Source organism: Bombina bombina, chromosome 3 (assembly GCF_027579735.1).
Source record: "Bombina bombina isolate aBomBom1 chromosome 3, aBomBom1.pri, whole genome shotgun sequence".
Classification (NCBI taxonomy): Eukaryota; Metazoa; Chordata; class Amphibia; order Anura; family Bombinatoridae; genus Bombina; species Bombina bombina.
The window spans coordinates 550,370,627-550,384,042 of NC_069501.1; positions in this window are offsets into that span (position 1 = coordinate 550,370,627).

A 13,416-nucleotide genomic window follows, 5' to 3' on the forward strand; every position below is an offset into this window, starting at 1 on the left:
CGCCTAAGAAAAGTAAAGAAAATAACAAATCTCCCGTAAAAGTCTAACACGCCTCCCAAAAATAAGCCCGACACGTAAAACCCCTATATCCGCAATTCCCCCTCTCATTACTAATATTAAATGTATTAACCCCTAGACCGACAACCCCCCACAACGCAAAATGCCTATTTAAACTATTAACCCCTATATCCGCCATCAAACCCACACCGCAAGTAATAACTAAATTATTAACCCCTAAATCCGCCAACCCGAACATCGCAAACTCCCTATTAAAACTATTAACCCCTAATCCGCCATTAACCCACAATGCAATAAACCTAATCAAGTATTAACCCCTAAACCGCCATAGCCCACAACGCAATAAACCTAATCAAGTATTAACCCCTAAACCGCCATAGCCCACAACGCAATAAACCTAACCTAACCCCCCCTAAATAAACTAAAATTACCTAATTTACAAAATACTAAAGTTACTATTAAATATAAAAAAAATTACACTACTTTTAAAATACAAATAAACTAAGTATAAATTAAAGGGACAGTCTAATCAAAATTCAGGAGTAGACTGTCCCTTTAAGCAAGAATTACAGAAAATAAAAAAATCTAAGATTACAGAAAATAATAAATAAAATTACAAAATTTTAAATAAATTACACCTAATCCCTATGAAAATAAAAAGTCCCCCAAAATAAAAACACCCCCTAATCTAATAAACTACCAGTAGCCCTTAAAAGGACTTTTTGCTGGGCATTGCCCCAAGATAATCAGCTCTTTTGCCAAAAAAAATACACACAGCCCCCCTACCAGTAAACCCCCCCAGCCACCAAACCCCCCCCCCCAAAAAAAACTAACACTTAAAACGCTAAACTGCCCATTGCCCTGAAAAGGGCATTTGTTGGGCATTCAGCTCTTTTGCTGCCCACTCTATCTAAATAAAATAAATCCCCCCATAAACCCCTTAAAAAACCCTAAGTCTAACCCCCAAGTGGTCCTCACCTGTCCTGAGGTTCAGAGGAGAAGGTCCTGTTCCAGGCGGTGAAGTCTTCCAAGCGGCGACCTCTTCTTTCTTCTTCCAGGAACCAGCCAGCGCGGAGCGGAGGGCAGAGTTGAAGACCGGCGACCGCGGAGCCATGGAACGTGGAGGATCCTCTTCATAGATCTCTGCCGTACACTGAATAGGAATTCAAGGTATGCGATTAAAAATGGCGTCCCTTGCATTCCTATTGGCTGATTTGAGCCTTCAAATTCAAATCAGCCAATTGGATGAGAGCTACTGAAATCCTATTGGCTGTTCAAATCAGCCAATAGGATAAGAGCTACTGAAATCCTATTTGCTGATTTGAACAGCCAATAGGATTTCAGTAGCTCTCATCCGATTGGCTGATTTGAATTTGAAGGCTCAAATCAGCCAATAGGAATTCAAGGGAAACCATTTTTAATCGCGTACCTTGAATTCCTATTCAGTGTACGGCGGAGATCGTATGAAGAGGATCCTCCACGCTCCATGGCTCCGCGGTCGCTGGTCTTCAGTTCCAGAGTCGCCGGTCTTTAGTTCCAGAGTCGCCGGTCTTCAACTCCACCCTCCGCTCCGCGCCGGCTGGTTCCTGGAAGAAGAAAGAAGAGGTCGCCGCTTGGAAGAAGACTTCACCGCCTGGAACAGGACCTTCTCCGCTGAACTTCAGGACAGGTGAGGACTACTTGGGGGTTAGACTTAGGGTTTTTTAAGGGGTTTTTGGGGGGATTTATTTTATTTAGATAGGGTGGGCAGCAAAAGAGCTGAATGCCCTTTTAAGGGCAATGCCCAACAAATGCCCAATTCAGGGCAATGGGTAGTTTAGCGTTTTTAGTGTTAGTTTTTTTTGGGGGGAGGGGTTTGGTGGGGGGGGGTTGGGGGGGGGGGGTTTACTGGTGGGGGGGGGCTGTGTGTATTTTTGTGGCAAAAGAGCTGATTATCTTGGGGCAATGCCCTGCAAAAAGTCCTTTTAAGGGCTACTGGTAGTTTATTAGATTAGGGGGTGTTTTTATTTTGGGGGGTTTCATAGGGATTAGGTGTAATTTATTTAAAATTTTGTAATTTTATTTATTTTCTGCAATCTTAGATTTTTGTATTTTCTGTAATTCTTGTTTAAAGGGACAGTCTACTCCTGAATTTTGATTAGACTGCCCCTTTAATTTATACTTAGTTTATTTGTATTTTAAAAGTAGTGTATTTTTTTTTATATTTAATAGTAACTTTAGTATTTTGTAAATTAGGTAATTTTAGTTTATTTAGGGGGGGTTAGGTTAGGTTAGGTTAGGGGCTAGGTTTATTGCATTGTGGGCTATGGCGGTTAAGGGGTTAATACTTGATTAGGTTTATTGCGTTATGGGCTATGGCGGTTTAGGGGTTAATAGACTTTATTAGTTATTGCGGTGGGGGATTGCAGTTGACAGGTAGATAGACATTGCGCATGCGTTGGGTATTAGTTTATTTTTGCAGGCATTTTCGGGAGTTACGGTGCTCCCATACTCAGAGCAAGGCTTGCTGCGGCTGCCTTTTATGGCGAGGCAAAAATAGAGTAAGATTTCTTCATTTTCGCCACGTAAGTCCTTGCGCTGGATATTGTATCCGATTTGCGACGCGGTTCTATGTTAGCCTATGGGAGTAATAATTGTGAGCGACGGGTGAAATAAACGAGTGTAACTTGTATGCTACGCCATATATGCAATACCAAAATCACGTAAAATCTGGCGGCGGAGGATTTTTGCGGGCGACGCTGCATATGTAATGGAGGCCGACAATGCTATTCTTCAGGCATAGTTAATTAAGTACATGTGTGGATATTTTATTACAGAAAAAAAGCAGATCATTTGGCAACATAGAATACATCTAACCTTTTGATGTAATACAGGTACTTTTATATTATATGTTTTCTGGTATAAGATGGTTGAAGTTGCGCTATACGACAATAGTGATTTCATGGCTCTCTAATAGCTGTGCTATAATATTTAAATCACAGGTGAATTATGTGCCACAGTGTACTATGGATATGTACTGTTATTTATAGGTGATATGTGTTGCAGTAAAAAGGTATTAATTTACACTCTGCTTGTATAACATAAATCAGGGATATGAATAACAGCCTGCAGAGGTTTTGTGTGTTTGCTGTACTGCAGGCTTCAGTAGAGGAGTAGCTTGCAGTCCTTGGTGTGACATCAGAGATTATTGGCCTCAATAGAGATAACAGGGGCAGTACAGATAAGCAACTTCACAGTAACCAAAAGTATTAAAGGGGCATGAAACACAATTTGTTTCTTTCATGAATCAGGTAGAGCAGTGTTTTTCAACCAGTGTGCCGTGAGAGATCCTCAGGTGTGCCACGGCAGACTGACAACAGTGTGACATATTTTTTAAACTTTGCTTGTTTTTTACTCCCAGTGCAGGGGTAGTTTGTAGGAGGCATGGCATAACAGCACAATACATACAGTATGTGTGTGTTTGTGTGTATGTGTATATATATATATGCTGTATTAGGCTACAATGTGTGATTTTTTAAAAATTTTGGGATGGTGGTGTAATATAATGAACTGGTTTTGTGTATTGTTTACCAGTTACATCAATCTATTAAAGACAGAAAGGGCATCAAAATAAAATACAGATGCAGGGATCTAAACATAGTATATACATTTTCATAACAAATATAATTTATTTTCACCCTATATAAATAATTAATATTCATACATATCATTTATCTGACTATGCTATTTTGCTATGTGAAATGTGGCTATTTAAAAGATTGTTATTAAATAGAATGTGTGTGAATATAATACAGCTTTAAAAGGGTTAATTGATCCTTTTTTTTTTTTTTTTTAAGGAATGTTGTGCAAGCCTCTCCCTGTATGGGAATCTGGGGCAGGGTCTGAAGGGTCCCTCCCACTTAAGGAATCTTAGTCCTGGATCTGCTTTCTGTATTGATGTTAAATAGTATTTATTTAGTGCCAAAGTGAGTGAGCATATTGTATTATACAGACATACAGAGAAAGTAAGTATAAACTGTGGTGAAAATAATCAAAAAGTCATTGATTAAAGGGATACCATTCTCACAAAGCTAACAATGTTGTATTATAATGCTACTGTAAGAGTCAAGCATTTACTAAGAAACCAGTTAATTTTTACATAGATTTAAGAGATATTTTATGAGAAAAATTATTAATGTGATGCCATATACACACCCACATACATATACACCCACACACCCACCCACCCACCCACATACCCACATATACACACATTCATATATATATACACACACACATACATACATATATATATATACATACACACGCACACATACATATACACACACACATATACACCCACATACATATATACACATGCACATACATATACAGTATCCCACAAAAGTGAGTACACCCCTCACATTTTTGTAAATGAAGAAATTATACTTTGCTACAATGTAAAGTAGTGAGTGTACAGAGTGTATAACAGTGTAAACTTGCTGTCCCCTCAAAATAACTCAACACACAGCCATTAATGTCTAAGCCGTTGGCAACAAAAGTGAGTACACCCCTAAGTGGAAATGTCCAAATTGGGCCCAAAGTGTCAATATTTTGTGTAGCCACCATTATTTTCCAGCACTGCCTTAACCCTCTTGGGCATGGAGTTCACCAGAGCTTCACAGGTTGCAACTGGAATCCTCTTCCACTCCTCCATGATGACATCACAGAGCTGGTGGATGTTAGAGACCTTGCGCTCCCCCACCTTCTGTTTAAGGATACCCCACAGATGCTCAATAGGGTTTAGGTCTGGAGACATGCTTGGCCAGTCCATCACCTTTACCATCAGCTTCTTTAGCAAGGCAGTGGTCGTCTTGGAGGTGTGTTTGAGGTCGTTATCATCTTGGAATATTGCCCTGCGACCCAGTCTCCGAAGGGAGAGGATCATGCTCTGCTTCAGTATGTCACAGTACATGTGTGAGGGTTTTTTCCCTGATCTGTTTGCCATGTGCTGCTGGCAGCCATTTTACTCACCTCTCTTGTCATCACTCATTATTTAAAGGGCCTCTGTTCAGTATGCTTTGCCCTTGCGTTGTCTCAGACCTGTTTGTGAGAGCTCCTGTGTATTACCGGCTCTCTGACGTCCCTCCTGGTTCCTGATCCCTGGCTTGTTCCTGACTCTGCTGTTCTCCTTGTTCCTGATTCCGACTCATCTGACTATTCGCTTTGGCTCCTGACTCGGCTCGTCTGACTACCAGTTCTGGTTTTGATTCCTGGCTTGTTATTTGACTTGTGGACTTTTTATTATTTTTTGCTATTAATAAAGGTGTGATTATTTTTGCACTTCTTTGTCTCAGTCTGATTCCTGGCACCCTGACATTACGCAAGGGCCATAAATCCTGATAGTGCTAATAATCCACCTTTACCTGCCATAATTTCCAGGATGGATGAACAGGATCACTGCTTGGATCAATTGGCACTATCCCTGCAAACCCTGCTGACCCGCACTGCACATTTGGATCAAAGTGTCCCGCAAGTTATGGATGCTCCTGTTTCCGCTGCTGCACCTAGTCCTACCAGGAGCATGTCCGGTTCTGCACCTCTACCTCAGCGATATGGAGGCAATCCTAATCAGTGCAGAGGGTTTTTTAACCAGGTGGGCATTTACTTTGAGATGTTACCTCAGGCGTTTCCCTCTGACAGAGCTAAGGTGGGATTTCTCATCTCGTTACTCTCTGACACAGCTCTTGCCTGGGCTAATCTCTTGTGGGAGACTAATAAACCTGTGATTTCAAATTACCCTGAATTTGTGGCCTCCTTTCGAAGGGTATTTGATGTTCCGGCTCGCTCCTCCTCTGCTGCTAAACGACTCATGTCCATTCAGCAAGGTACAAGAGCTGTTGCTCAGTATGCCGTTGAGTTCCGTACGCTTGCCGCAGAGGTAGGTTGGAACAATGAAGCCCTTGTTGCCGCTTTCTTTCATGAGCTCTCTGATGCGATTAAAGATGAAGTTGCTGCCAGAGATTTACCAGAAGATCTCGAGGCATTGGTGTCTTTTTTGATCCTAATTGACATCAGACTGAGTGAGAGACCCTCTTTCAAGGAGCGCTTGCGGAAGCCTCCTGTTCCATTGTCTCCTACGTGTTCGTTCCCACCCATGCCTCCTGGTCCTGAGTCATCAGGTACTGCTGAGTCGATGCAGTTGGGATTCACGTGTCTCTCCGCGGCGGAGAGGGCCTTTAGGAGGAGGGAGGGGCTCTGCCTCTATTGTGGGTTACAGGGCCACCTTTTGAAGTCTTGTCCTACACGGGCTGGATACGCTCACACCTAAGGTCCTGTCGGGGGCAGACCTTGGGTGGTTTATCCTCGTCCCCGGAACCGCTAAAGGAGAAACCTTTGGTCACGGTTGTCCTTTCCTGGGTGGACTCCTCCATAGTTACCCAGGCTCTTGTTGACTCCGGTGCTGCGGGCTATTTAATTGACAATGCTTTTGTATCAAAGCACTCCATTACTGTTTTGCCTCGGTCCGTTTCGCTTGCTATTGAGGCCATTGATGGCAGGCCCCTTCAGCCCGCACTCGTTACTCACGAAACTGCTCTGTTATCCATGGCTGTTGGGGCTCTCCATTTTGAAACCCTCCAGTTCCAGGTGATAAACTCTCCACATTTTCTGGTTGTTCTGGGTTATCCCTGGCTCCAAAAGCACAATCCCAGTCTTGACTGGCGCAGGTCCGAAATTTTGTCGTGGTCTCCGCAATGTATTTCCACTTGTCTTTGGTATCTCAATTGCCAGAGGAGTACCGAGAGTTCCTAGACATTTTTGACAAGGTGCGTGCTGGTACGTTGCCTCCTCACCGGTCTTACGATTGTGCCATAGACCCGGAGCCATTCCTCCTCGGGGCCGGGTTTACCCTCTGTCTGTTGCGGAGAATTATGCTATGGAGGAGTATGTTGCTGATGCTCTGTCGCGGGGGATCATCCGCAAATCCTGCTCTCCTGCTGGGGCTGGCTTCTTCTTTGTGAAGAAAAAGATTGGCGAGTTAAGACCATGCATCGATTATAGGGGTCTTAATCGTCTTACCATTAAGAATGCTTACCCTATTCCGCTCATTACGGAACTCTTTGACCGCCTCAAGGGAGCTACGTTCTTTACTAAACTTGATTTTAGAGGAGAGTACAATCTTGTTAGGATCAAGGAGGGCCACGAATGGAAAACAGCATTTAACACCAGGAGCGGGCATTATGAGTATCTTGTAATGCCCTTTGGCCTATGTAATGCTCCTGCTGTTTTCCAGGAATTTATTAATGATGTCCTACGAGATATGTTGCAACAGTGTGTTGTGGTGTACTTAGACGACATCCTCATACACTCACCCACACTTGAGGCTCATCGTTCTGATGTTACACGGGTTCTTCAGAGATTACGTGAGAACGGCCTGTTTTGTAAACTCGAGAAATGTGAGTTCCATCAGACTCAAGTAACCTTCCTAGGTTATGTTATCTCCGTTGCAGGGTTCTCCATGGATCCTGACAAGTTATCTGCAGTTCTGCAGTGGCCTCGCCCAGTTGGTCTTCGGTCTATTCAACGTTTTTTGGGGTTCGCCAATTACTATAGAAAGTTTATTAAAAACTTTTCTTCCTTGGTCAAACCTATCACAGACATGACCAGTAAAGAGAATGATCCACTCCATTGGTCACCTACTGCCATTAAGGCCTTTGATAGTCTTAAGACTGCCTTTGCTGCCGCTCCAGTTCTGGCTCATCCTAACCCTGCCCTGCCTTTCCTTCTTGAGGTTGATGCGTCTGAGACTGGAGTAGGTGCCCTCTTGTCTCAACGTCCTATGCCTGATGGTTCCTTGCATCCGTGTGGTTTCTTCTCTAAGAAATTGTCTCTAGCGGAGTGCAATTATGAAATTGGCGACAGGGAATTACTGGCCATAATTTTGGCATTCAAGGAATGGAGGCATCTTCTCGAGGGTACTAGCGTGCCAGTGCTCATTCTTACGGACCACAAGAATTTAACTTATCTATCTGAAGCAAAACGTTTGTCGCCCGACAGGCCAGTGGGGCGCTATTTTTGTCTTGGTTTAATTATGTGGTCTCCTACCTACCTGGTAGTAAGAATGTTAGGGCTGATACCCTCTCTCGACAATTTTCACCTCTGTCCAAGGAGGATTCTGTACCTACTCCAGTTATACCTTCTGACCATATTTTGGGTACCATACGTACTAATTTGACTTCTCCCTTGGGGGAGGAGATCCTGGCTGCACAAACCAATGACAAACCAATGCACCTCCTGAGAAACCTAGTGGTAAGTGTTTTGTTCCTGAGAATCTTCGAACTAAACTTTTGCATAATTACCACTATCCTAAAGCCGCAGGTCACCCAGGCAAGAACCAAATGATTTTGTCTGTCACTCGACAATTCTGGTGGCCAGCTCTTCGTTCTGATGTTGCTGCATATGTTGCCTCCTGCTCAGTTTGTGCACAGAATAAGACTCCTCGACGTCTTCCTGTGGGTCTTCTTCAACCTATTGCTAATGGTGAGCGTACTTGGACACATCTTTCCATGGACTTCCAATGGCAATACTGTTATCCTTATGGTGATTGACCGTTTTTCTAAAATGTCACATTGCATTCCCTTGAAGAAGTTGCCTACCGCTCAGGAGCTTGCTTCAATTTTTGCCCGGGAGGTCTTCCGTTTACATGGGTTACCCAAAGAGATAGTGTCGGACCAGGGTAGCCAGTTTGTCTCCAGATTTTGGCGTTCCTTTTGTGCTCAAATGGGGATCCAGCTTTCCTTCTCCTCTGCATATCACCCTCAATCCAATGGGGCTACGGAACGGTCTAATCAAGCTCTGGAACAGTTCCTCCATTGCTATGTCTCAGATCACCACAATAATTGGTCTGTTACCTTGGGCAGAGTTTGCTCGTAATAGTGCTATTAATGCTTCCTCCAAGTTATCCCGTTCATGGTGAATTATGGGTTTCAACCATCCTTGTTGCCCGATTCATTCATGTCTCAGGGTATTCCGGCTTTGGAGGAGCATCTCCGGCAACTCTGTTCCACGTGGGTGCAGATTCAGGATTGCCTTCATCGTTCTATGCAGCGCCAAAAGTTCCAGGCTGATCGTAGGCGTCTGCCCGCGCCTTCCTACCAGGTTGGTGAGAGAGTTTGGCTGTCCTCCCGCAACTTGAGCCTTCGTGTGCCTTCCAATAAACTGGCTCCCCGTTATGTTGGTCCTTTTCGAATACTGCGACGGGTCACTCCTGTGGCCTACGCTCTTGACCTTCCTCCTGCAATGCGCATCTCCAATGTTTTTCATGTCTCCCTCTTGAAACCATTGGTTTGTAATCAGTTTACCACTGTGTTGCCTCTTCCCCGCCCTATCTTTGTTGACAACCATGAGGAGTATGAGGTCAGCAGCATTATTGACTCTCGTATGTCCAGGGGCCGCGTACAGTATTTGGTTCACTGGAGGGGCTACGGTCCGGAGAAGCGTTCATGAGTTCCCTCCTCTGTTGTTCATGCTCCCGCCCTCCTCCGTGCCTTCCATGCTCGTTTCCCCAATAAGCCTTTTGTCCTCCCGCGGGGGAGGGGTCATTGCGGGGAGGGTACTGTCAGGGTTTTTTCCCTGATCTGTTTGCCATGTGCTGCTGGCAGCCATTTTACTCACCTCTCTTGCTGACTCTGGTGCATACTGTGTGATGCTGCTCATTTCCTGCACTTCCTTTTATGGCCAGACTGGTGTTCATCATCTGTGTGAGACAGGATGCAGTCTCAGAATTGTGATGTCATCACTTATTATTTAAAGGGCCTCTGTGCTTTGCCCTTGCGTTGTCTCAGACCTGTTTGTGAGAGCTCCTGTGTATTACCTGGCTGTCTGACGTCCCTCCTGGCTCCTGATCCCTGGCTTGTTCCTGAGTCTGCTGTTCTCCTTGTTCCTGATTCCGGCTCGTCTGACTATTCGCTTTGGCTCCTGACTCGGCTCGTCTGACTACCAGTTCTGGTTTTGATTCCTGGCTTGTTATTTGACTTGTGGACTTTTTATTATTTTTTGCTATTAATAAAGGTGTGATTATTTTTGCACTTCTTGTCTCAGTCTGATTCCTAGCACCCTGACAACATATTGGCATTCATGGTTCCCTCAATGAACTGTAGCTCCCCAGAGCACTCATGCAGGCCCAGACCATGACACTCCCACCACCATGCTTGATTGTAGGCAAGACACACTCGTCTTTGTACTCCTCACCTTGTTCCCGCCACACACGCTTGACACCATCTGAACCAATTAAGTTTATCTTGGTCTCATCGGGCCACAGGACATGGTTTCAGTAATACATGTCCTTAATCTGCTTGTTTTCAACAAACAGTTTGCAGGCTTTCTTGGGCATCATCTTTAGAAGAGGTTTCCTTCTAGGATGACAGCCATGCAGACCAATTTGATGCAGTGTGCGGCGTTTGGTCTGAGCACTGACAGGCTGACCCCCACCCCTTCAACCTCTGCAGCAATGCTGGCAGCACTTATACGTCTATTTCCTAAAGACAACCTCTGGATTTGACGCTGAGCATGTGCTCTCAACTTCTTTGGTCGACCATGGCGAGGCCTGTTCTGAGTGGAACCTGTCCTGTGAAACCATTGTATGTTCTTACCCACTGTGCTGCTGCTCAGTTTCAGGGTCTTGGTAATCTTCTTAAAGCCTAGGTGATCTTAATGTAGAGCAACAATTCTTTTTTTCAGATCCTCAGAGAGTTCTTTGCCATGAGGTGCCATGTTGAACTTCCAGTGACCAGTATGAGAGAGTGTGAGAGCGATAACACCAAATTTAACAAACCTGCTCCCCATTCACACCTGAGACCTTGTAACACTAACGAGTCACATGACACCGGGGAGGGAAAATGGCTAATTGGGCCCAATTTGGACATTTTCACTTATTATTATTATTATTATACTTTATTTATGAAGCGCCAACATATTCCGTAGCGCTGTCCATGGATACAATTCATTTAAATAAAACAATGCAAGACTTGTAAAAGACAGGACAAAATTTACAAACACATACAGGAGGGATTGAGGGCCCTATTTCCGTGGGAACTTACAATCTAGAAGGGTAGGAGGTTGAGAAAACAGGAGGTGAGGACTGCAAGATTTGGAAAGATGTTAATACAGAGTTAGATGAGGGAAATGTTAGGTAAGTGAAGTTAATTTATTATTGAGTTGGGTGGTAGGCTTCCCTGAACAGAAAAGTCTTCAGGGAACATTTAAAGGAAGACAGATTAGGGCAAAGCCTGACAGCACGAGGGAGAGTGTTCCAGAGGGTAGGTGCTGCACGACAGAAGTCCTGCAGTCTAGCATGAGAAGAGGTGATAGTTGCGGATGTAAGGAGCAGGTCATTGTTGGATCTTAGTGGACGGGCTGGAGTATACTTGTGTATTAGAGAGGATAGGTAGAGGGGAGCGGCGTTGGTGAGAGCTTTGTTTGTAAGGGTGAGAATTTTGAATTTAATTCTGCTGTGAATGGGGAGCCAATGAAGGGACTCGCAGAGAGGTGCAGCAGATGCAGATCGACGGGAAAGGTGGACTTAGGGGTGTACTCACTTTTGTTGCCAACAGTTGAGACATTAATGGCTGTGCCTTGAGTTATTTTCAGGGGACAGCAAATTTACACTGTTATACAGGCTGTACACTCACTACTTTACATTGTAGCAAAGTGTCATTTCTTCAGTGTTGTCACATGAAAAGATATAAAATATTTACAAAAATGTGAGGGGTGTACTCACTTTTGTGGGATACTGTATACACACACACACACACATACATACAAACACATACACATTTACACATACATACATACAAACATACATACATACACACACACACATACATACATATACACACATACATATACACACACATACATATACACCTATACACACACATACATACACACACATACATATAAAGGCCTCGGAGAGATTGCGTTCCAGGCCACTGCAATAAAGCAAATATAGCAAGTGAGTCACACTAATTTTCTTGTTTCCCAGTACATATAAAACTTATATTTGCACTATACTGTAGTTAATTAAGTGTGCAATACCATTATGTCTTAAAAAAAACAAACAATGTACATACCTTAATTAAAAATATTTTACTGCTAAAAAATGCTACCCATCATCTGAGCCTTCAGAGAGTCATAATCTTTTTTGCTGTATATATGTGTATGTATGTGTTTACATGTGTATATATGTTGGAAAAATGGCATTGGCTCTGATAGACTTGCTCAACACAGGGTTGCCACAAACCTTTAATTTGTGAAAAAAAAAGATCTGTGAAGCGCAATAAAGCAAAACACAATAAAAAGAAGTATGCCTGTACACACATACACACACACACACGCACACAAATACTGTACATATATACACACATACATACACACATACATACACACATACATACACACACACACATATATATGTATGTGTGTGTGTATATATATATATATATAAAATTATAGACAGCAGGCAGGCCAGCACTCACGGTTATTGTTTAATCCACCCAGGGTGCTTGATCTGTATCATATTCATGCTGTGTAGTATATGGCATTGTTATGTACTGTTATGTTATGAGCAATGTCTAATTTTCTTTACTATCCTTGGGTTTAGCTTGCCTGATTGGTTGGGGGTTGGGCGCTCCTCCATTCTCCCGTACTTTTGATTGGCCGTAAAGTGCCTTACCCACGATTGGGGGCCGTATTTGTTATTTCCGGTTGCCATGACAACCGCCCGACGGCCATAACTACACTAGACTCACACGGCTTATCAAGTACTGTGATCACTGATGGTTTGGGGTCTTATCTGCCTTCAATATGTATTTTTGGGCTTGCTAGTATTCTGACATGTGGTTCTTTCTTTACTGGTATAGATCGTTTGGTGTTCATCTTTATGTTTAGGTAGTCACACACATTAAGAGTACAGTGGGGGTCTCCACCTGTTGATTGCTGATAGTGGGAGTGGCATCACAGGTGGTGACCTGGAACTGTATCACTTAGGTTAGTTTAAAAGGCACGGTGGTAAGTAGGTTGTACATTGTTATTTTGTATTGTCTGACGAAGGGGGTAATACCCCAAAACGTTACATTAAATGGTAACTTTGGAAATCCTGTGAGTGCATCCTCATTTATTGCTTTTATATATATATATATATATATATATATATATATATATATATATATATATTATATATATATATATATATATTATATATATATATATAGGCCTCATAAACACCACATAATATACCCCCCAACTGTCCCGATTTTCACGGGACAGTCCCGATTTTAGGGGTCTGTCCCCCTGTCCCGGGTTGCTAGCCATCTGTCCCGATTTGCCCCATGCATTAAATTTATATATATATTTTTTTTA